Source organism: Peromyscus eremicus, chromosome 12, assembly GCF_949786415.1.
Source record: "Peromyscus eremicus chromosome 12, PerEre_H2_v1, whole genome shotgun sequence".
In the NCBI taxonomy this organism is placed as follows: domain Eukaryota; kingdom Metazoa; phylum Chordata; class Mammalia; order Rodentia; family Cricetidae; genus Peromyscus; species Peromyscus eremicus.
In genome coordinates this window covers 76,543,286-76,567,417 of record NC_081428.1, presented here as the reverse complement: position 1 = coordinate 76,567,417, position 24,132 = coordinate 76,543,286, and the positions used below count along the sequence as shown (strand labels likewise).

At 38.9% G+C, this 24,132-nt stretch overlaps 2 pseudogenes; both read right to left on the bottom strand.

Moving 5' to 3' along the window:
• Window positions 1–13,766: 13,766 nt before the first annotated feature.
• LOC131922286 (elongation factor Tu, mitochondrial-like) lies at window positions 13,767–15,457 on the bottom strand (annotated as a pseudogene).
• A 1,184-nt stretch (window positions 15,458–16,641) lies between these two features.
• On the bottom strand, window positions 16,642–22,814 carry LOC131922285 (large ribosomal subunit protein eL30-like; annotated as a pseudogene).
• Window positions 22,815–24,132: the final 1,318 nt, after the last annotated feature.

Here is a 24,132-nt window from a genome sequence, read left to right as displayed (position 1 = left end):
TGGTTTTGCACCCAAAGTCTAGGCCAATAGTTTAAAAAAAATCACCTTGCTCCATATCCCTTCTACCCAATTCCAAGTTGCCAATTCCAAGCTTGTGGTTTTTCCCTATAAAAACTCTTTACACCTGGGCTTGTGGCCACTGCCACATTTCCTTCTATCTGCTTTGCAGTGGCCCAGGTTGAACCTGAATAAAAGGACACTTATGTGCTTGCATCAGAAACCTGCTTCTTGGTGGTCTCGGGGGGCGGGTTGCAAAATGGGTACAACAGTACAAATTAATGAAATGAGAACAACAACAACAAGGAATAATAACACAAAGAACCGACAAAACAAAGATTTGGGTCTTTGACTAAATAAACAATAGTAACAAACCCATAACCAAACTAGCCAAGAGAAAGAGAAACACATTTAAAAATTCAAGATGGCAGCAGGCATCCTTGGAATCCACAGGCAACACTGACCAGGGAAGCAGATAGACTAACTGCAGACCTTCACCTATCCCATCCCTCTCCTCCAAATCCAGTCCTCCAGTCCCATGCCTAGTTCTGCAGCATACCTCTTGCTATGATCTCCCCTTACTCTCTGACCCCTTCTCCAGTGGATCACACAGATCTTCCCTTCAGATTTTCTTTACCCCACTCATTGCTTTATCTCAGCCCCGAACTCCAAAAGGCATTCCCTGGGAACCTGCAGACCACTTCCACCAGTGAAGCAGGTAGGCTAATTACAGATCTTTACCTCTCCCTCCTTCCCTCCAAGTCCAATAACCCAGTCTCATCCCTAGCTAGCTCTGTAGCAGACCTGCTGTGTCTTCTCCTCACTCTCTGCCCGGAATTCCCAGGCGACTAAGCGGATTATCAGGGGACCCCCTGCCTTCCTCCCCTTTGTGGACTCACCCAGCCCCCCTCCATTCATAAATGTCTGCTTCCAATATCTAGAAACACATTTTACCTGGAACCCGCAGTGACCACACCTATGAGGATCACAGAGGAATTTCTTCCCAGGCAACAGACAGACACCACACTTTCCTAAGAACCAGAGAGGGCAACAGAAACCAAGGAACAAAACTTACCCAACAAAGACAAGACCAGCTATCAGTACCTAGAATTAAATATTCTGAAACCCAGATGCCAAGATGCCATTATATTGTGTGTAAAAACACAATAACAGCCAGGATAATATATCTCTAGCTACCCTACCACAGTGAGTCCTGAGTTTTGCAACATAGCTGAAGCACAAGAAAATGCTGTAAAATAACCTTTATGACTATGGAAGAAGTCCTAAAAGAGGAAATGAATAAATCCCTTAAAGCAATGGTTCTCAACCTTCCTAATGCTGTGACCCTTTAATACAGTTCCTCATTTTGTGGTGACCCCCAAACATAAAATTAAGTTGTTGCTACACCATAACTGTCATTTTGCTACTGTTATTAATCTTAATTTAAATATCTAATATGCAGGATACCTGATATGTAAAGCCCAAAGTGCCATAACCCACAGGTTGAGAACTGCTGCCTTAAAGAAGTCTATGAAAACACAAACAGTGGAAGGAAATGAATAAAAGAGTTCTTAAAGAAAACACAAATTGAGAGAAATCTGGAAATGAAAAATTTAGAATCCTGAACAGGAAACTCGAAGCTTTACCAACAGATTACAAGAGATGGGAAAGAGGATCTCAGGCATTAAAGACATAGTAGAAGCCGGGCGGTGGTGGCGCACGCCTTTAATCCCAGCACTCGGGAGGCAGAACCAGGCGGATCTCTGTGAGTTCGAGGCCAGCCTGGGCTACCAAGTGAGTCCCAGGAAAGGCACAAAGCTACACAGAGAAACCCTGTCTCGAAAAACCAAAAAAAAAAAAAAAAAAAAAAAAAAAGACATAGTAGAATAAATGAATACCTTAGTCAAATAAAATATTAAATCTAAAAAACTTCTGGCACAAAACATTCAGGAATTCTGGGACACTATGAAAAGACCAAATCTAATGGAATAGAGGAAGGAGAAGAAACTCAGGTCAAAGGCACATACAATATTTTAAACAAAATCATAGAAGAAAATTTTCCTAACCTAAAGAAATGTCTATCAAGATGCATATAGAACACCAAAATAGACTAAATGGAAAAGGAAAATCCCCTCAGCACATGTAAATGTACAGAACAAAGAAAGAATATCAAAAGTTGCAAAACTAAGTATCATATAGTGGCAGACCTATTAGAATGACCCCCAACTTCTCAATGGAGACTCTTAAAAACCAGAAAGGCCTGGACAGATGTGCTACAGGCTCTAAGAGACTACAGATGCCAGTCCAGACTACTATACCCAAAAACCTTTCAGTTACCATAGAAGGAAAAAAATAAGACATTCCATGATAAAACTAAAATTAAGTAATATTTATCTAGATATCCAGCCCTAGAAAAGGCACTAGAAGGAAAACTCCAACCTAAAGAGGTTAACTACACCCAAGAGAACACAGGGAATAAATAATCCCAGAGAGCAAGTCAAAAGAGAGGAAGCACACACATACATACACATACTACTACCACCACCACCACCACCACCACCAACAACAACAACAACAACAGTAAAATAACAGGAATCAATTAATACTGCCCATTGATAATTCTCAACATCTATGGTCTCAATTCCTCAATAAAAAGAGAAAGACAAAAAATAATGGATGCAAAAACTAAATGAGTGCTGGAGCTAACTGGCATTATAAATCAAATGGACCTAATAGATATTTATCAAACATTTCACCCAAACACAGAAGAATATACCTTCTTAGCACCTCATGGAACTTTTTCCAAAATTGACTACATACTCAGACACAAAGCAAGTCTCAACAAATACAAGAAAATTGAAACAACACCCTGTATCCTATCTAATCACCATGGATTAAAGCTGGATATCACCAACAACAGAAACAAAACAAAGCTTACAAACTCACGGAAACAGAACAGCTCTCCACTTAACAGAGACTCAAGACAGAAATTAAGGAAGGAATCAGACTTTTAGAATTGATTGAAAATGAATACACAACATACTCAAATGTGTGGGACACAATGAAGACTGTGCTAAAAAGCGAGTTCATAGCACTAAATGCTTACATTTAAAAAAAGGAGATTGCATACTAGCAACTTAACAGCACACTGGAAAATTCTAGAACAAAAAGAAAGGAAAATTACATTCGAAAGGAGAAGATGGCAAGAAATAAGCTCAGGTCTGAGATCAATAAAATAACAACAACAACAACAAATAATGGAAAGAATCAGTGAAACAAAGAGTTGGGTCTTTGAGAAAATCAATAAGATAGACAAGCCTTATCCAAATTAACTAAAAGGCAGAAAGAGTGTAACACAAATCTTAAAAGGTCTTATTAAAAAAAACCCCAGAGCCAGATATTGGGGTGAAAGCTGAAAGATCAGAGAAACAGAGCAAGCCATCCATGTTCTTACCTCTACAAAATCCTCAGCCTCAAGAGAGAGACTTCCTGTTTACTCATACCTTATATACCTTTCTGTGCCCTGCCATTTTCCTTCCTTCCTAGTGCTGGGATTAAATGCATGTGCCACCACCACACCTGGCTCTGTTCCCAGTGTGGCCTTGAACTCACAGAGATCTGGATGGATCTCTGCCTCCTGAATGCTAGGATTAAAGGCATGTGCTACCACTGCCTGATCTCTATGTTTATCCCCAGGCAAGCTTTATTGGGGTACATAATATATTACCACAAGAGAGAATATCCAAATTAAAAATTATAAATGAAAAGGGGACATAACAAAAGACACCAAGGAAATCCAGAGAATCATAAGTATATACTTTAAAAATCTATACTCCTAGCTGGGTGGTGGCACATGCCTTTAATCCCAGCACTAGGGAGGTAGAGACAGGCAATCTCTATGAGTTCCTGGACAGTCAGAGCTCTTATACAGAGAAACCCTGTCTCGAAAAACAAAAACAAAACAAAAAACAAAAACAAAACAACAACAAAAAACCTGTACTCCACCAAATTGGGGAATCTAAAAGAAATGGATAATTTTCTCAATACATACAACTTACTAAAGTAAAATCAAGATCAGATAAACATTTTAAAGATACCTATAACCCCTAAGGATATAGAAACAGTTATAAGGCTCCCAATCAAACAAAGCGCAGGGCCTGGTGGTTTTAGCTCAGAATTCTACCAAAATTATTTCACAAAATAGAAGCAGAAGAAACATTGTCAAATTCATTTTATGAGGCCACCCAAACCATACAAAGACTCAACAAAGAAAGAGAATCACAGACCAGTTTCTCTCATGAACATAGATGCGAAAATATTCAATAAAATACTCACAAACTGAATCCGAGAACACACAAAAAAGATCACCCACCATGATCAAGTAGGCTTCATCCCAGAGATGCAGGGGTCGTTAATATATGAAAATCAAGAAATGTAACCGACTATCTAGACAAAGTGAAAGAAAAAATAAACACATGATCATTTCATTAGATGCAGAAAGGCCTTTAACAAAATCCAACACCCTTTTATGATAAAAGTCCTGAAGAGATTAGGGATACAAGGGATATGCATCAACATAAATAAAAGCAATTTACATCAAGCTCATAGCCAACATCAGCTTAAATGGAGAGAAACTCAAAGCAATTCTACTAATATCAGGAACAAGACAAGGCTGTCCACTCTCTCCATACCTATTCATACTTATAGTCTAGCCAGAGCAACAAGACAAACAAAAAAGATCAAGGGGATACAAATTGGAAGGAAGAAGTCAAAGTATCTTTATTTGCAGATAATATGACAGTATACATCAATGATCCTAAAATTTCCACCAGGAAACTTCTACAGCTGATAGACACTTTCAGTAAAGTAGCTGTATATAAAATTAATTTACAAAAATCAAGAGTCCTTTTATATTCAGATGACAAATGGACTATGAATGAAATCATCAAAACACTACCTTTCATAGTAGCCTCTGTTGTATTTACCACAGCAAGAATGGATCACAAATATACAATGAAATCCACTTTATGAGTTTTATTGGTAGAGAGTGGGGAAAGGGAAAAGGGGGAGTGTTCAGGCTTGTTTGGAAGAAACATGTTGGAGAGGGAGAGTGGGGTGGGCGGGTCTGCTTTTAAAGGTAGCTCAGCACATGTGTATAGGTGCTTATGTGGCCATGCTGCTCATGCGCATAGATTACATAGGACATAAGGCCTGGGGTGACTAAGCATTTTACCTGAATGCTGTTATTCAGGTGGTACCCTGGGAGTGGCAGAGGATGCTGGGAATGATAATAGCCTCAAATAATATAAAATATCTTGGAGTAACTCTAACTAGTCAAGTGAAAAGCTTGTATGGTAAAAACTTTAAGACATTGAAGAGGATATTAAAAGATGGAAAGATCTCCCATGCTAATCGATCAGTAGGATCAATACAATAAAAATAGCCATCCTACCAAAAGCAATCTACAGATTCAATGAAATCATCATTAAAATTCCAACATAATTCCTAACAGATCTTGAAAGGACAATTTCAGCTTCTTATGGAAACTCAAAAAAACCAGGATAGTTAAAACAATCTTGAATAATAAAAGAACTGCTGGAGGTATCATGACCCCTGATTTAAAATTGTACTACAGAGTTATAGTAATAAAACCAGCATAAAGATGCCGATGAATTCAATTGAATTAAAGACCCAAACATAAATCTACACACTTATGGACACCTGATTTTTTTTATAAAGAAGGCAGAATTACATAATGGATAAAAGAGAGCCTCTTCAATGAATGATGCTGGTCAAACTACATGTATTCATTTTAGAAGACTACCAATAGATCCATACCTTTTACTTTGCATAAAACTCAAGTCCACATGAATCAAAGACTTGAACATAAAACCAAACACATTTCTGGTAACTGAGACAGTGAAGAATAGCTTTGGATTCATTGGGAAAGAAAAAACCTTTCTAAACAGAACACTGTTAGCACAGGCACCAAGAACAACAATTAATAAATGAGACCTTATGAAACTGAAAAGCTTCTGCACAGCAAAGGACATCTTCACTCAGACAAAGCCGCACTTTGAGATTCCATTTTATACCTGTCAGAGTGGCTAAGATCAATAAAACAAGTGACAGCTCAAGTTGACAAGAATGTGTAGTAAGGGAAACCCTAATCCATTGCCAGTGGGAGTACAAACTTGTACAGTCATGGAAATTGGGGGGATATTTCCTCAGGAAATGAGAATCAATTTACCTCAAGACCCAACTATATCACTCTTGGGCATATAACCCAAGGGTGCTTTATCTGACCACAGAGGTACTTGCTCAACCATGTGCATTGCTATTCTATTCATAATAGTCAGAAATTGGAAACAAACAAGATGTTTTTCAACAGAAGAATGGATAATGAAATTGTGGTGCATTTACACAGTGGAGTATTACTCATCCATTAAAAAAACTGAAATTCACAGGTAAATGAACGGAACTAGAAAAAGCATCCTGGGCTGGAGGGATGGCTCAGAGGTTAAGAACACCGACTGCTCTTCCGGAGGTCATGAGTTCAATTCCCAGCACCCACATGGTGGCTTACAACCATCTGTAATGAGATCTGGCGCCCTCTTCTGTATACATAATAAATAAATAAATCTTAAAAAAAAAAAAAAAAGAAAAAGCATCCTGAGGGAGGAAGAGAATACAGGGAAGAGACAGCTAAACTTAAGGGCCATTTGAGGGGTCCTATGGAAACCTAATATAGGAGACGCTTCCTAAAATATGAAGTCAATCTAAAGGAAATCACCAAATAATGGTGAGGACAGAACTCCCAACTTTTCACTGTTGTCATCAAATGAAGCTTCCTGTCCTGGGTTATATTTAATTGAGTTGTTGGCCAAAGGAGTCCCATAGGAATTCCCAAACAATCCAGGTTGTTGCTAAGACTATAGATTAGCCTCCACAAACTGATGGCAAAGCCCCATTGCTGAAGACAACATCTGCACAAATCAATCAATATGGAGAAGTTGAGCTGGTGCACACATAAAACCTGCAGCCCTTGTGCTAGTGTGTTTGGTAAAGGAAGATACTCTGTACACTACCAAAAAGGAATATAAACATCAACACATCCATAAAACTTTTGATATACAAAGGTGTCCTGCCTGTGAGATATGGTAGGACAATGGTGCACAAAGCTTATGGGAGTAACCAAACAACATCTCATTTGACTTAAGGCTCACTGCATGAGATGAAACCCATAGCTGACACTGCTTGGGTGACCAAGAACCTGAGACTAGATAGCCCAAAGACCTAGGAGAAAACTAAACACAACTGTTGTACTAAAGGAGCATAGCAATAAAATGACTCCTGATGACATTCTCCCATACTATAGGTCAGTGCCTTGTTCAACCATCATCAAAGAAGCTTCCTCCTGCAGTAGATGGGAACAAATACAGAGACCCACAGCCAGACATTATGCAGAGAGTGAGAAATTTGGAATACTCAGCCCTAAATGGGATGTCTCCATCAAATTCCTCCCCTCAGTGCTTAAGAAACCTTGTGGAAGAGGAAGCAGAAAGAATGTAGGGGCCAGAGGGGAAGGACACCAAGAAAACAAGGCCCTATAAATCAGCATGAGCAAAGCTCATATGAACTCACAGAGACTGAGGCAGCATTCATAGGGCCTGAATAGGTCTAGACCAGGTCCTCTGCATATATACTATGGCTTCCAGTTTAGTATTTTCATTAGATCCCTGAGTATGCAAAAGATTCTTGTCTTTGATTCTTGTGCCTTCTCTTGGGCTCTTTTTTTTTCTGTTGGTTTTGTCCAATTCTGATGTGTTAGTTTTTGTTTTATCTTATTGTATTTTATTAGAAGCTTGTTTGTTTTCTAATGAGAGACAGAAAGGGACTGGATCCCCATGGGAGGGGAAGCGGGGAGGAACTGGGAAAGTAGAAGGAGGGGAAACCATAATCCAGATATGTGAGAAAAAAATCTATTTTCTTTTTTTTCCTTTTATTCTAACTTGCTAATTTTATTAGGATTATATTATGAATGTTTTGATTGTACATACATATTTTACAGCGTGCCTCATTGTTCTTAAGAGATAAGCAAATTTACTGTGACATTGCATTAGCTTGGACTGTGTCCTTGTCAAGGAACTAGGACATGGGGTAGCATATTCCAGGAGATGACAGTCACAGCCTCTGACCTGAAAATAGATACATTGGATTTAGTTTGTTGAACATAAGGTTTTTTTTTTTTTTCATTCCAGTTATAGGTAGGCATATGTATGTGTTTAGCCTTCCTCTCAGGAAGCATTTAGAGAAAATCCTACATCAGCCACACTATTGCTTACTGGAAAAAGAATGAAAGAAAAACAAAATGACACCCCTTTCACATAATCGGTGTGCCAGGGAATAGACTGAAGTCAGAAATCATGCACGCCGCTGGGGTTCTGTATGTTTAACCTCCTATAGAGCAGAGCCATTCTCATTACTGAGAAGAATGAAAGAGATCCTGAAATGAACTGCATTGCAGTATCACCATGAGTTAAAGTCTCCATCAGAGGCTGTGGCTCCTGGCAGGAGAAAGCAAGGGCTTCGATGAAGTTGAGCAGAGAACTCTGCATAAATGAGACAGCCTGCTGCCTTTCCTCTTTAAAGGCAATTTATATGATGAAATTTGATAAAAAAAAAATCTATTTTCAATATAAGGAAAAAATAGAGATGAAAGGCAACCACTAGAACAAATACAGCAATGAAATTCAGAAAATTAATTGTTCTTAGCCAGGCAGTGGTGGTGTATGCCTTTAATTCCAGCACTTGGGAGGCAGAGGCAAGCAGGTCTCGTGAATTGGAGGCCAGCCTCATCTACACAGCTAGTTCCAGGACAGCTAGGGCTGTTGCACAGAGAAACTCCGTCTCTAAAAACCAAAAAAAAAAAAAAAAAAAAAGAAAAAAAAGAAAGAAAGAAAAAGAAAAAGAAAAGAAAATTAAATTAATTGTTCTTACATTAGAACATGTATTCCACTAAATAAGGAAATTTTAAAGTAAATGATTTTATTTTATAGTCATATTACCTACTATATTGGTTTTTCAAACAATTACGTAAAACAGAAAGACGGAAAAGGAAGAAACATTACTAGATGTTTCATCAACTTGACAGAAGCTGGACTTATCTTGGAAAGAAGGGCAGAAGCAGCATCAATTGAGAAAATGCCTCCATTAGATGGCCTATCGGCAAGTCTGTGGGGTCATTTTCCTGATTATGATTGATGGAGAAGTGGTGCTACCCCTGGGTAGATTGTCATTGGATGTGTAAGAAAGCAGGCAGAGCAAGCCATAAGCCAGTAAGCAGCACTCCTCCATGGCCATTGATTCACTTCTTGCCTCCAGGTTTCTACCTTGAATTCCTGCCCTGACTTCCCTTCATGATGGACTATAAGCTGTAAGATGAGATAAACTTTCTTCCCCAAGTCATGGTGTTTTAACATAGCAATTGATAGCAACTAGGGCAATTACCAAACTGTTTTAAAGAACTATTATTTCCAGCACCCAAAGTTAACCGAGATTCAACAACAACAAAATTAGAAACCAGTTTCCTTAACAAATGGAGACGCAAAAGTTCTCAACAAAATACTTGAAAACTGAATTGAGAACACATAGAAAAGATCATTCACTATGGTCAAGTTGGGTTCTTAAAAGAAATGCATGAATAGTTCAATATATGTAAATCAATAAATGATATGTTATGTAAAAGGACAGAAATCACACTCACTTTGATAGATACAGAAAAAACTTTTGACAAAATCCCACATGGCTTCCTATCAAAATCCAGAAGTAACTCAGAATAGAAGGAACATATCTCAACATAAAAAAAGCTAAATATGAAAAACCTATAGCCAACATTATATTAATTATAGAAAAATTCACAGCATTCTCACTAAAGTAGAAACAAGAGCAGAGGGTCCACTCATCCACTCTTATTCAATATAGTTCCAGAAGTCTTAGAAAAAAAAGGTGAAAAGCAAATAAAAGGATACACAGAGAAAAAGAGTCAACATCTCTATTGCAGATGATTCAGCTCTCTATATAAGACACTCTGAAGACTCCACTAGAAAAGTCATAAAGGTGATGAACATGGGACTGGCAAGATGGCCCACAGTCACTGAGCACTTCCTGTTCAGGTTCCAGTATCTACATTAGGAAGCTCACAGACTCCAGGTCTAGGGGACCCTATATCATCTTCCAGGATCCCAAAACATCTGTGCACACATGACATAAATTCACACAAAAACAGACACACATACACACAAATTAAAAAATAAATAAAAATTTAAAAAGAACTGATAACACTTTCAGCAGATTTTCAGGATAAAAAATTAATATAAAAAAATCAATGGCCATTGTATATACAAATTATAAACACACTGTGGAAAAAATTAGGGAAACCATTTCATTCACAATTGCCTTTAAGAAAATAAAATATATCGAATAAGCCTAACTAAGGACACAAAAGACCTCTATAATCAAAACTTAAAAACTCCCCAAAATAAATAGAAGACATTAGAAATTGGAAACGTGTCCCCCATTCTCATGGATCAGAAGAATAAATTTTGTGAAAATGACCATCCTACCAAAAGCAATTTACATATTCAGTACGATCCCAATCAAAATTTCAGTGACATTATTCACAGATCTGTAAAAGACAAACTTGGGCTGGCAAGATGGTTCAGCCCAAAAGGCTCTTGCTGCCAAGTCTGGTGACTTGAGACATAGACACCAGAAATCTAGAAATCACATGATGGAGTTGTCCTCTGACACCCCCTGACAACACACTGTGACATAAATACTCCTCCTCAAATAACTAAATATATGAGATGAAATAATATATATATAATATATATATATATAATATATATATATATACACATGCACAATAAACAAATTGTAAAACAAAAAAAAAGACAGTTTTAAAATTCATACGGAAGCACAATTCACTCTGGATAGCTATAGCAATCCAGAGCAGAAAGTATATTGCTAGAGGCATCAACCTACTGGATTTCAGGTGATACTATGGAACCACGGTAATAAACACAGCACAGTACTGGGACAAAAACAGATACATAGATCAATGGAATAGAATAGTGGACCCAGAGACAAAGCAATGTAACTCAAGCCATCTAAGTTTTGACAAAGATGCCAAAAGACACACTGGAGGAAAGACAACCTCTTTAACAGCTATTCTGGAATAACTGGATGTTTACATGTAGAAGGAGTTGAAATCCTTAACTCTCACCTGTTGTAGAATGTTACTTTAACTATGTCAAGTTGTGTTATGTTTGTTTATGCTGTATTTGTTTAATGATGTAAAGATCTGTTGCTTTGCCTGCCTAAGGCACCTGTTTGGTCTAATAAGAAGCTGAACAGCCAATAACCGGGCAGTAGAGGGATAGGTGGGGCTGGTGGGCAGAGAGAATAAGTAGGAGGAGGAATCTAGACTCAGAAGAGAGAGAAACAGGGAGAAAAAGAGGGATATGTCTGGGGCCAGACAGATAGACACAGAATATACAGAATGAAAGGAAGGTAAAAAGCCCCAAGGCAAGGCAGAGGCAGGCGGATCTCTGTGAGTTCGAGGCCAGCCTGGGCTACCAAGTGAGTCCCAGGAAAGGCTCAAAGCTACACAGAGAAACCCTGTCTCGAAAAACCAAAAAAAAAAAAAAAAAAAAAAAAAAAAAAAAAAAAAAAAAAAAAAAGCCCTAAGGCAAAAGGTAGATAAAGAGAAACAGGTTAATTTAAGTTACTAGAGCTAGTGGACAAGCATAAAACAAGGCTGAGCATTTATAACTAATAATAAATCTCCATGTCATAATTTGGGAGCTGGATGGTGGCTCCAAAAAAAGAAAAAAAAAAAGCCTGCCAGACTCATCCATCACAAAAACTCATAGACCTGGAACTTTGAAACTGCTAGAGGCATAAGGAAAGGATAGACCTTAAACTGTAGGCATAGGAAAGGACTTCCTGAATAGGATTCTTAATTGTTTAGGAAATGAGGCTAATAATCAATAAAGGGACCTTGCTAAATTAAAAAGCTCTTCTAAAGCAAAATAAACTTGATCGAGCTAAGAGGCAGCAAAAGAAGGGAAGAAAATCTTTACCAACTATACATGTGATATAGGATCAGCATCTAGGCTACGCAATGAATTCAGGAAACTAATATAAAGAAAATAAATAGCCTAGTTGAAAAGTAGGTTATGGAACTGGACCCAGAGTTCACAAAAGAAGAAACAAGAATATTCATTTTAAAAGTGTTCAACATCATTAACCAACAGGGAAATGCAGATTAAAACTACTTTGGGGTTTTATTTCACTTCAGTTAGAAATGACATCACAGGCTGGGCATGGTAGAGCATGCCTTTAATCCCAGAATTTGGGAAGAGGCAGACAGTTCTCTAAGTTTGAGGCTAGCTTGGTCTACAGTCAGGGCTGCATACTGAGACTGTCTCAAAACAAATCAAAAGAAATCATATTACAAAAATTCTGGTAAGGATATGGAGAAAGTGGAACCCTTATTAAATGTTGATGTGATTGTAAATTAGTGCAGTCACTAAGGAAATTAGTGTGAAGGTTTCTAAAAAAGATAAAGATAGAACTACCATATGACCCATCTATATCAATCCTGAGCATATACCTGAAGGACTTCATATCCTGCTACAGAGATATTTGCACATTCGTGTTCATTGATGCTCAATTCATAATAGTTAGAAAATGAAATCAGCGTAGATGTTCATTGCTGATGAATGAATAATGAATGTGTGGCACACATACACAAAGGAATACTATTCATCTGTAAAGAAAAAGGAAATCATTAAGTTTCCAGGTAAATGAATGGGTCTGGACATTATTATACTAAGTGAGGAAACCCAAGCCAGGAAGCCAAACATCACATGTTCTCTCATGTGGATCTAAACTTCTAAGTTTTAAGTTTATTTGTTTGATGTGGAGTGTCCACGGAGCTCCAGAATTTAGAAATGGCTCGTGAGAGGAAACAAGGATGAGGTTTAAGGATGGTAGAACACATGTGGCTTGAAAGTAGAGGGGAAATACAAGAGGGTAAGGTTTTCAGTGGGGGTAGATGGAGGGCTAGCTGCAAGGGTAGGAGTGGCTTAACCCTAACTAAACAATGCAGGAGAAGGGCTCACGGAAACCCAGTAGTTTGAAGCAAATTAAAAAGTAAAATTTGGGGGGCCTTGAGATGGCTCCATGGCTAAGGGTGCTTGCCACAAAACTGATGAGTTCAGTTCCTGGACCCCACATAGTGGAAGGAAAGCACCAATCTGCAAGCTGTTCTCTGACTGCCACTTGTTCACACATATTCTCTCTCTCTCTCTCTCTCTCTCTCTCTCTCTCTCTCTCTCTCTCTCTCTCTCACACACACACACACTTCTATATGCATGTATATGTGTGCATATATATGTGTACACACACACATATACACAAATACATATATAACATTTAAACAGACTACTCTTCATGTGTGGATATTGCTTCTCCAAGCAGACATATATTAGTAAATACAAATATTAGTGCAAAGTGTGGGATGCCTCTTTTATTTTTTTAATTATTCATGTAACAGTTTACTTGCCTACCTGTCCTGGCAGGCCACTCCTTTGTGAGCAGGAGACATGTCCATAGTTGTACTCTGGATGTGGCTTGTGTCCACAAGAGGGAACAATGACCAGGATAGCTCTAAGCTCAATGTCCTGAGCAGAAGTCCACACTCAGCTCCATTTGATGTTCTTGCCCTCTTCAGTCAGGGCTGGTATGTCAATTATAAACCAGTGCCAATGGTCTTTTTGCCATCCCTCAAGGTGAACACTGGCCTTTCTCTAAGATCATAGACTGCTACAAGACTAGGCTGAGCTTCAAGTCTTCTCCAGGCATGGCAAGTTCCTTCCCTGAAAGCAAGGTGACAAGACAGGCTATGTCCCAAGTCAGGGAGAACATGACAGGCATGAAATGAGTCACAAACGGTTTGTGGTGGTCACCCTTTCCTTGCTGGTGATGTAACCCCGAGCCTCCATCTTCTGGTGAGGCTGGATGGAGCCTGGCTGAGTATGACCAAACCATACCTCAGATCCTCAGTCTTAATTAAGCCTCAGACTCAGAGCACCCAGGTTATCCCCTGCCTCAGTCCTCTAGACACTCTTATAGAACATCTCAACGCCTGTCACCACAGTGTGAATGTTCTTGTTATGTTCCAGAAACTTTCACTTGTCTCCCTTCTTCAAAATGCCATCCTCTGATGTGCCTGTCACCTTTGTGCCCCCGCCAGGAAGAGAGTGGACCGATTCTTCAAGGAGCAGAAAGGGCGTCTCCATGTTCCCGGTGGGCATGGGGATGTGAGTGCCCACAGCATCCAGCAGCTTCTGCACTGACTTCACACCTAGCTCAGGATCACATTGCTCAAAGGCACAGAAAGCTGAGCCTATGATGACTGGGGTCTCCTTTATATCCAAACTCAGTGAGCAGCTCCAGGATCTCTAGCTCTACTCGCTCCACCATTTCCAAGTCCCAGACAGCGTCTGCCTTGTTCACATACACGACAAAATGCTCCACCCCAATCTGTTTAGCCAGTAATAAGTGTTCTTGGGTCTGGGGTATGTGGCCATCATTAGCGGCCACCAGGATGCAGTCATCCAGAGAGGCAGTGTCTGTGATCATATCTTAACATAGTCTGTGTGATCAGAGTTGTCTGTGTGGGCATAGTGGCAGGCAGCAGTGCTATACTCCCCAGGGGCTGCATTCATGGTGCTTTGGGACATTGTCTATCTCTTTATACTTCTTTTTCTTTTCTTCTTTTTTTTTTTTTTTAACTTCTTGAACTTAACTTCACATGCCTTGCCTAGAATTTTCATGATGGCCACTGTCAGGGTGGTCTTGCTATGGTCCGCCTGGCTGATGATACCCACATTTACATGGGGCTTGTCGAGCACGTAAGTCTTCTTGGCCTCTGCGCTAGGGCACAACACAAGAAAGGTGATGCCCAGCCCTTTAGCGGTTGCATCTGACCGTATAGCAATGGGGTTGGGCTGACCAGAGACTGACTGCTGAGCTGGGCACCGCTCAAAATAGGATAGTGGCCGTTACCTTGGTAGTGAATTGAGAATCAGGCACCATGCATACAGGGAGGGATACCTCTTAATTATTGGCAAGGGAGGTATTGTTACTGTTTTGGTTGCATACTGTGACTATATGATTAAACCATAGTGCTGAAGACACAACACATTTTTGTTTTACAGGAAGTGAGAAATCAAACTGGAACTGATCTGAAAGCTTCTTCCTTGCTGGCTAGTTTTAATAGTACTAGAAGATGCTATGCTCCTCCTGGCAGAGAAAGTCATAAATGGTTTCACCCTGAAGTGGATCTGGAATACTCCAGTACTAAACCTGCCAGCCAAGATATACCCATTGGCAAACCCTTCCCCTGAAGTCTGAGGGAATATCATTGAAGAGGAGTGTAAAGAATGCAGGAGCCGGAAGATGAGGAAGGATGCTGTGAAATGTTATTTGTGCTCAAATAATGGTTGTTGTGCTCAAGTAGGCACCTCAGCAGTAGTCACTTGCATGAGACCTGCACAGTGTCAAGCCAGTAAAAGTGCCATCACGGGTGGTGGAGGGGCTTATGAGGTCCAGCCCCTACTTGATGAGCTATTGATAGTTAATGGTTGCTGGGGGAGGGGAATTGTGGCTTCTGTAGATGCTTTGGTGCATGTGAGCAAAATTAATTGGAATTAATGAGTTGTTCAAAAAAATCTGTGAAGTGGGAGGATGAGGTATTTTGAGTGAGAATGTCCCCACAGCACATGTGTTTGGACTCTTGGTTCTGGTTGGAAGTTACAGAGCCTTGCTGGAGGAAGCACATCAACAGGCCCTGACTTTGGGAGTTTCAAACCTCCTCCCCTTCTCTCACTGTTTCTTGTGTGTGGGTTTTGAGATGCTGAAATGTGATCTTTTATCTTTACCTTGGACTTCGGCTACAATTCCTTGATTACAATCTTAGTTAGGGTTTCTATTGCTGTGAAGAGACACCATGACCACGGCAACTTTTATAAAGGAAAACATTTAATTGGCAGCTTACAGTTCAGAGGTTTAGTCCATTATCATCATGGTGTGACGTGGTGGCATGCAGGCAGACATGGTGCTGAAGAAGTCCTACACTTGCAGACAACAGGAAATGGTCTGAGTGTCACACTGAGGGAAGCTTGAACATGGGAGACCTCAAAGCCCACCCCTACAGTGACACACTTCTTCCAACAAGCCACACCTACTCTAACAAGGCCACACCTCCTAATATTGCCACTCCCTATAGGCCAAGCATTAAAACATATGAGTCTATGGGGGCCATAACTATTCAAACCACCACCACTACCATTATGGAATCTTTCCTTCTGGAACCATAAGCTGAAATGAACTCTTCCTTCTGTAAGTTGCTTTTGTTCATGGTATTTTATCACAGAAACAGAAAAGCAACTAATATTATATATATATAAAACATTAAAAATATTTTTTTTACCAATTCCAATGATTTTCTTTTTCAGTAATTGTTATTATTTTTAAGGAAGATCTAGAAAGTTATATTTAAAATTTCCTGGCTTAATTTTTACCACTCTATTCTGGCATTCCTCTAATAATCACCTGAATCAATGATAACCAATGTGCAGACTCTGTAGTAATTTTCTCATGCTGTTCCCAATTCAGTAGTATTGCCAGCGTAGTGATGGATGTCAATTTTGGCCAACATGGCATAGTATTCTATTTCAGATTTTCTCAAAGCTGAAAAGTTATTGGTAAAAATGACTGATTTCACTTTGCCATATCTGATCTTATTCAGAATCTGCATGTACGCCAGTATGTACTTTCAACTTTCCAAAATAACTGGAAGCCTCAAGTTGATCAATTCTAGAGATTGTTTTTGTTTCTTTTGTAGTTAGCATCTTTTCACTTTAATTTAAGTACATGATGGCCCCAACCAAGCACAACCACCAAAAAGGCTAGAGAATGAGAAAGTAAGAGTCTCTCGTAATACAAAACTCTTTATGGCAGAGACAGAATGCTGGGACAGGAACTCAGAATGATTTTTTTTTTATATTTTTTATTTGTTGTTGTTTTTAGTCAGGATCTCTCTGTATAACAGCCCTGGCTATCCTAGAACTCACTCTGTAGACCAGGCTGCCCTCGAACTCAGAGATCCACCTGCCTCTGCCTCCCTAGTTCTGGGATTAAAGGTATGCGCCACCATTGCCCAACTTCAGAATGATTCTTAATATCAAATGTTAAGTATAAGAGTTTTATTAAGCCCGTGATACATGTAAAGTGATAGATGTATATGTTTGTCAAGTATATCTTTGTATTAATTTCCCTTTTCATGAATGGGATTATAGGAAATATAATATCAAAAAAAGTAACAATCAAAATTTAGATAAGATTATTCTATGTGTAATGAAATGATGTTATTAAGTTTTAACATAAAAATAAATGTCATATTTTTAGATAAAATTTAACTTACAGTTATAATATTTAATATTAAGACATAAAACCATTGCCTAAATAAAAATTTAAAATTAAGAAATAAAACCCAGCTGGGCATGGTGGCACATACCTTTAATCCTACCACTCAGGAGGCAGAGGCAGGTGGATCTCTGAGATTGAGGCTAGCCTGGTCTACAGAGCTAGTTCCAGATCATCCAGGACTACAAAGTGAGTTCCAGATCAGCCAGAACTATACAGAGAAACCATGTCTCAAAAAACCAAATAAAACAAAACCAAAACAAACTGAAACAAAACAAAAAAGAAAAAGAGAAATAAAAGCCATGTTCTCCCTTTTTAAAAACAAGGTTCTTATTTTATTTTTGCTTTTCAGGGTTCATATCTCATGAGTTTAAACCAAATAAATAAAAAGGCAGTGATTTTAAAAGTTTGTGTCTATGTAAAGCCTACCAATAATTAGTTTAGACTCATATCATTAAAATAAAATTTTTCTTTATGTTAAAAAGTCATCTATTTAAAAGTACAGAGTTTTAATTAAGGATTGCTAATGCTGTTACAATATAATCTGATTGTCTTAGAGTTTCTATTGCTGTGAAGAGACACCATGACCATGGCAACTTTTATAAAGGAAAACATTTAATTGAGGTGGCAGCTTACAGTTCAAAGGTTTCATCCATTATCATCATGGAGGGGAGCATGGTGGCATGTTGGCAAGACATGGTGCTGGCTGCATCTTGATCAGAAGGCAGCAGGAACCAGACTCTGACACTGAGCGGAGCTTAAGCAAAAGAACCTCAAAACTCACCCCCACAGTGGCACACTTCCTCCAACAAGGCCACACCTACTTCAACAAAGCCACATCTCCTAATAGTGCCACTCCCTATGAGCTTATGGGGGCCAGTTACATTAAAACTACCAAGTTGATCAACCATCAAACTTAAAATTGACAAGTGAAACAAAATGATAATTTAAAAATCCATCCTTATATCTGGCTATATATGTAATTATTTATATATGCTTATATTTATAAAATGTTTACACGGTACTAAATCAGTTTATAGGAAATGGACATATTAGCTGGGTGGTAGCAGTGCATGCCTTTAATCCCAGCACTTGGGAGGCAGAGACAGGTGAATCTTTGTGAGTTCGAGGCCAGCCTGGCCTACAGAACAAGTTCCAGGGTAGGCTCCAAAGCTACAGAGAAACCCTGTCTTGAAAAAAAAAAAAATGAACATATTAATTAAAACTGTCACATTAGCCCACTTTCCTTTTAGTTCATAGTGTAACTAAAGTATTAAAACAAAACTTAAAAACTGTATGTAAGTGAACACTCCTAGGCAAGATGCTATTTTGTTGTTCATTGCCTCAACTGTGATTTTACAGGCGGTATACAGAAACCCCCTTTATATGGGAAAATAGATGGGTTTTCCAGATGTGGTGCTTCCTCCTCCAAGGTACAGTCTCCCTCTTGAATGATTGCTCTTATTTCCTCAAATCCAAAAGTTGAAACAATGAACTAGTCCTGTGCTGATAACTTTTTTAAAGTAATTACTGTGTGTACTAGTTACTTTCCTATATTTTTTAATATAACACCATGAATGAGACAATTTATAGAAGAAAGAGTTTTTTTGGACTTATTATTCCAGAGGGTTGGGTACATCACCATCATGGGGAAGTATCAAGAATGACAGCTGGAGCAGCTGAAAGCTTACATCTTGAACCACAACCAAGAAACAGAGAGTAACTTAAAATGATCAGTCTCTAAATTCTCAAAATTCACCACTAGGGATACACCTCTTTCAACAAGGCCACACCTCCTAATCCTCCCAAACAGTTCCATGAACTGGGGAACAACTATTAACATGCCCCAAACTCTGGAGGGCATTTCATTCAAACCATCACATTCCACTTCCTGGCCCCTACAACCTCATGACCATATCATAATGTGAAATTCATTTAGTTTAACTTCAAAATTCCCCATAGCAGCCAGGAGGTAGTGGCGCAAACCTTTAATCCCATCACTCGGGAGGCAGAGGCAGGCGAATCTCTGTGAGTTCAAGGCCAGCCTGGTCTACAAAGTGAGTTCCAGGACAGCCAGGGCTGTTACAGAAAGAAGCCTTGTCTCAAAAAAGCAAAAACAAAACAAAACAAAGACTCTCCATAGCTTTTCACAGTCTCAACACTCTTAAAAAACTTCAAAGTCCAAATTCTCTTCCGAGAGTCGAGTCAATCTCTTAGTTGTCATACTTCCAACATAAAGCACAGAATATACATTTCTGTTCCAAACGGAAGAAATGGTGGCATGGTGAGAAAATACTGGAACAACGTAAGACTAAAACCCAACCAGGGAAACTACCTAAATCTATAGCTTCGTTTCTGGTGTCAACAGGATTAGCTGGCTCTGCCCCTTCTGTTTTACTGCCTGCAACACATCTTTCTTTTTAGGACTGTTACGCCTTATATGCTGTTCTGCTTGGCAGACATCTCATGGCTCTGGCATCTCTTATGTCATTTAAACACATTAGATACAACCTCTGAGGCACCAAAATGCATTGATGCTACATTAAGGAAAGAAAAGAAAGCACTGCCTCTTGGAATAATTTGACCAAGAATGAGCCCAAATTTGAATTATTCACTTCTCTCCCTGTTTCTTTCATCTTAGTATAGCAAGTGGCTTTTGGCTTTTCTGTGGTCTGTCTCTTATGGATCTGTGCCTGCTGCTTGTGTCCCTCACAAAGGGCTTTTGCGGTCATTTATTGAACAGCACAGAGAGCGTCACTTGGGAAAAGAACAAGGGATACTAAATAGAAATCTTTAACAGCATTTTTCAACTGACCCCAAATGACCTTGATAGCAAAATGTACTATAAGCATCACTGCAAACAGACTATGTCTATATTGCTTTCAGCATTCATAGTGAATATTTCTCATATAAGGTAACTTTTGACTTGTTTGTTATTTTCAGCAGTTATCATAATGCACACATGCACTCATTTATTACTTTGAGCCAGGGGCATGGAAAATACATAACTTATGCTTAAAACTATGCATTAGCTTTTGCTGTAAAAGCTGGTAACATGGGGGAATCTAAGGCAAGTTGGTTGCTGCCGTGTTATCTTAAACAAACAGGCTGAATACAAAGAAGGATATCAATCTTAAGTCTTAAATGACCTCAAGGTACATTATTAACTTGGTTATGAAGTCTAGCAGAAGTACCAGTCTCTTTGAATGTAAAAGATAACTTCATAACAACTTATTGTTACAGTTTCCAACATCTTGTGATCTTCAACACAACCCAGACTTCACCTCACAGACTTACACAATTGTCTCTCAGGGACTTTTGTCCGCTCAGGGTTGTCACAGTGGGACTCCTCTGCCACACACACATTGCCTGGGCTCAATGGCTCTCTGAAATTGCAAGGGAAGATAGTCTTGAATCCTTGCCATGTGGACAATACGGTCAAGTCCAGCTGCCATGTTTTGACTGATTCTCTTCCCTGTGAACCATATTTGCAATAGCTTTTGTTTGTTTTTACTTTTTAGCAGCCAGGAAGCTCTTAGGCCTTTTCCTTTCATTACTTAGAAACTTAGCTGAGTGGGGGCTTGCCTGAGGACACCTTTCCCTTTATTCCAATGCTTAATGATGATTTTCTCTTTTTCCAGCCCAAGCCTTGGCTATAACATCAAGTTTGTCAGTGCTCTTTTTTTCCCTTCTCATTTGCTCTTTTTTATTGTAGACTTGCATCAATGATTAGTAATAATCATATGTCAGAATTAATATTAGGCTGTCTTGAAATCTGCTTGGCCAAAAAAAATTAGTGTATTACTTTTAAATTTAGCCTCAGACAAGTTTTAGGATAAGGGTAGAAAGCAGACACATTCTCTGCCAAAATATCATAAGAATGGTCTGTAGCCCAGATGCTAATATTGTTTCCTCTGGAAATCTGAAGTCTCTGTTGTCCTCATTGCTCTCAGCGCTACGAGGATGACCCATTAAGTTCCACTTATAGTGTTAAACTGTTTTTCTAATTCAAAAGTTTCAAAGTCTTCTACATTCTTCCAAAACCCAGCATTATCAGGTTGGTCACAGCAATACCCCACTCCTGGTACTAATTTCTGTCTTAGTTAATTTTCTTCTGTTGTGATAAAACACAATAACCAAGGCACTTTATAAAACAAGAGTTTATTTGGGCTTGTGATTCTAGAGGGTTGAGACTGCTATATTCTTAGCTATTGTTCTATTGCTCTGAGGAGACACCATGACTAAGACAACTTATAAAAAGAAGCATTTAATTAGGCTTCCTTACAGTTTAAGAGGATTAGTCTATGAATGCTATGGCAGGGAACATGGTGGCACGCAGGCAAGCACGGCATTGGAACAATAGATGAGAACTCACATCTGATCTATAAGTTACAGGCAAAGAAAGCTAGAATGGGCCTGGTGTGGGCTTTTGAAACTTCAATGCATATCACCAGTGACACAACTTCTCTAACAAGGCCATACCCCCAATCATTCACATACAGTTCCACTAACTGGGGACCAAGTATTCAAACATATGATCCTATGGGGGCTATTCTCATTTGAACCATCACAAGTAATATCTTGGGGAAACAGCATGCATGGCAGCAGACCTGGTGGCTAGATCAGAAAACTGAGCACTCACATATTTTCTTTTCACATTTATTGATTGAAAATTTTTTCATAAAATGTATTTTGGTCATATTTTCTCCATCCCCAACTACTCCAAGATTCCCTTATCCACCCTACTTCATGTTCTCTCTCTGTCCCCATACCTCTATGTGTTGTTCCCCACCCAATAATCCTGAAAATCAAAACAAATAATAATCAAACCAATCCAAAACATACACAAAAGCATACCAAAAATATAGTGTATTTTTGTGTTGGTCAACTACTCTGGGGCATGGGGCCTTCCCTGGAGTGTGGTTGATCTACTCAGTATCACTTGAAAACTGATTTTCACTCTCCCAGTAGGTAACAATTACAAAAATGTCTTATTAGGGGTGGAATTTTGTTCCTATTTTTCCTTCTCTCTGCTGGGATTTTGTCTGGCTTGCACTTGTACATGTATTGTACGTAATGTTAAAAATTCTGTATTCATATGTGCATCGGTCCTGTTTCCTTGGGGACATCCACTACCTCTGGCTCTTAAAAATCTTTCTGCTTCTTCTTCTACCTACATCCAGGAGCCTTGAGGGGATGAGTTTGATAAAAGCATTCTGTTTAGGGTTGAGTTCTCCAAAGTCTCTCACTCTCTTCATATTTTTTCAGTGTGGGCCTCTGTGTTAATTACCAAACAAGCTTCTCTGATGAGAGTTCAAGAACTCATGTTTTGAATCATAAACAGAGCATAGAAAGAGTGACTCAAAGGGCATGTGTCTGTCCCCAGTGGGACATACCTTTACCAACAAGGCCACATCGCCTAAAACTCATAAGCAGTACCACCAACGGGGGCCCAAGTGTTCAAATGCCTGAGACTTTGGGGGACATCTCATTCAAACTACCACAACGTGCTTTTAAAAGTAAAGATTTTTTTTTAATATGACCATTGCTTATTGTTTCTGTGTGCCAGACTTCTAATTAAAAAAAAATGAGTCTTAAAGGACTTATTAGAGGTTTAAAAATTATCCATGTTAATATGTCTAAGCTTTATATCACAGCTAGATTTTAAAGCACAATTTACTCTTCAGTACTGTTATAACTGACCTTTTTGGTGTTCAACAATCACAATCAGAGACTAAAGCCTATGAAGGTACAAAAGCTAAAAGAAAAGCCAATATTTTGATCCTTGTTCCTAGGTTTTGTCACAGCGATTGATGGAACATCTCTCAAAGAATTCTACAACTTTGATGATTTACTCATCTTCTTGATCAGAGAGGCCATGGATACCTCAGGGGTTGGACTCTAGCCAGCATGTATTGTGCAAATACGAAGGCCAACACAGAAGAAAGGTCTGCAGTACCTCCAAGGGAAGCGTATGGCCGACAAGACTTTGACTCAACCTAGTGATCGTGCAACTGGTAAGAAGACTAAAGGAGTCAGGGGTTTCTCCTAAGTCCCCAAAACTAACTCCCTAAAACCTCTACTGTCTTTAAAAAGAGAAATGATTAGTTTTGGTTACCAGCATGATCTTCAACACCTAGCAGAAAGTATAGTTAAAATTTTTTAAATAGTAAGACAAAGCAAAGAAATAAAAATCTAGACTCTAAAAAGAGACAAAAATAATTTAGGTTTCATATCCCCATTAAACCCTATGTATGGGCAATGACAACAACTCCAGCTATGATACAAGCTCTGCCATGACCCACTTGTGAACAATGCAGAGGAATTGAACTCCAGGGGAGTTGTGTTGATCTCTTTATTGGTTTTCTCTGAAAGTTTTATCCCAACATAGCTCAGGGTTCAATGCAGGGACAGAGAAGCAATGATAAACATACAGACTTCTTACCACTTTCACCAGATTCACTTACACATCTGATGGCCAGATAGGATATATGGTTATAGAAGACTGATTGATTATGATTGTGCTCCCCAGAAAGATTTTTGGGATCACAACTTTTAGGAGGGAATTATGGCATG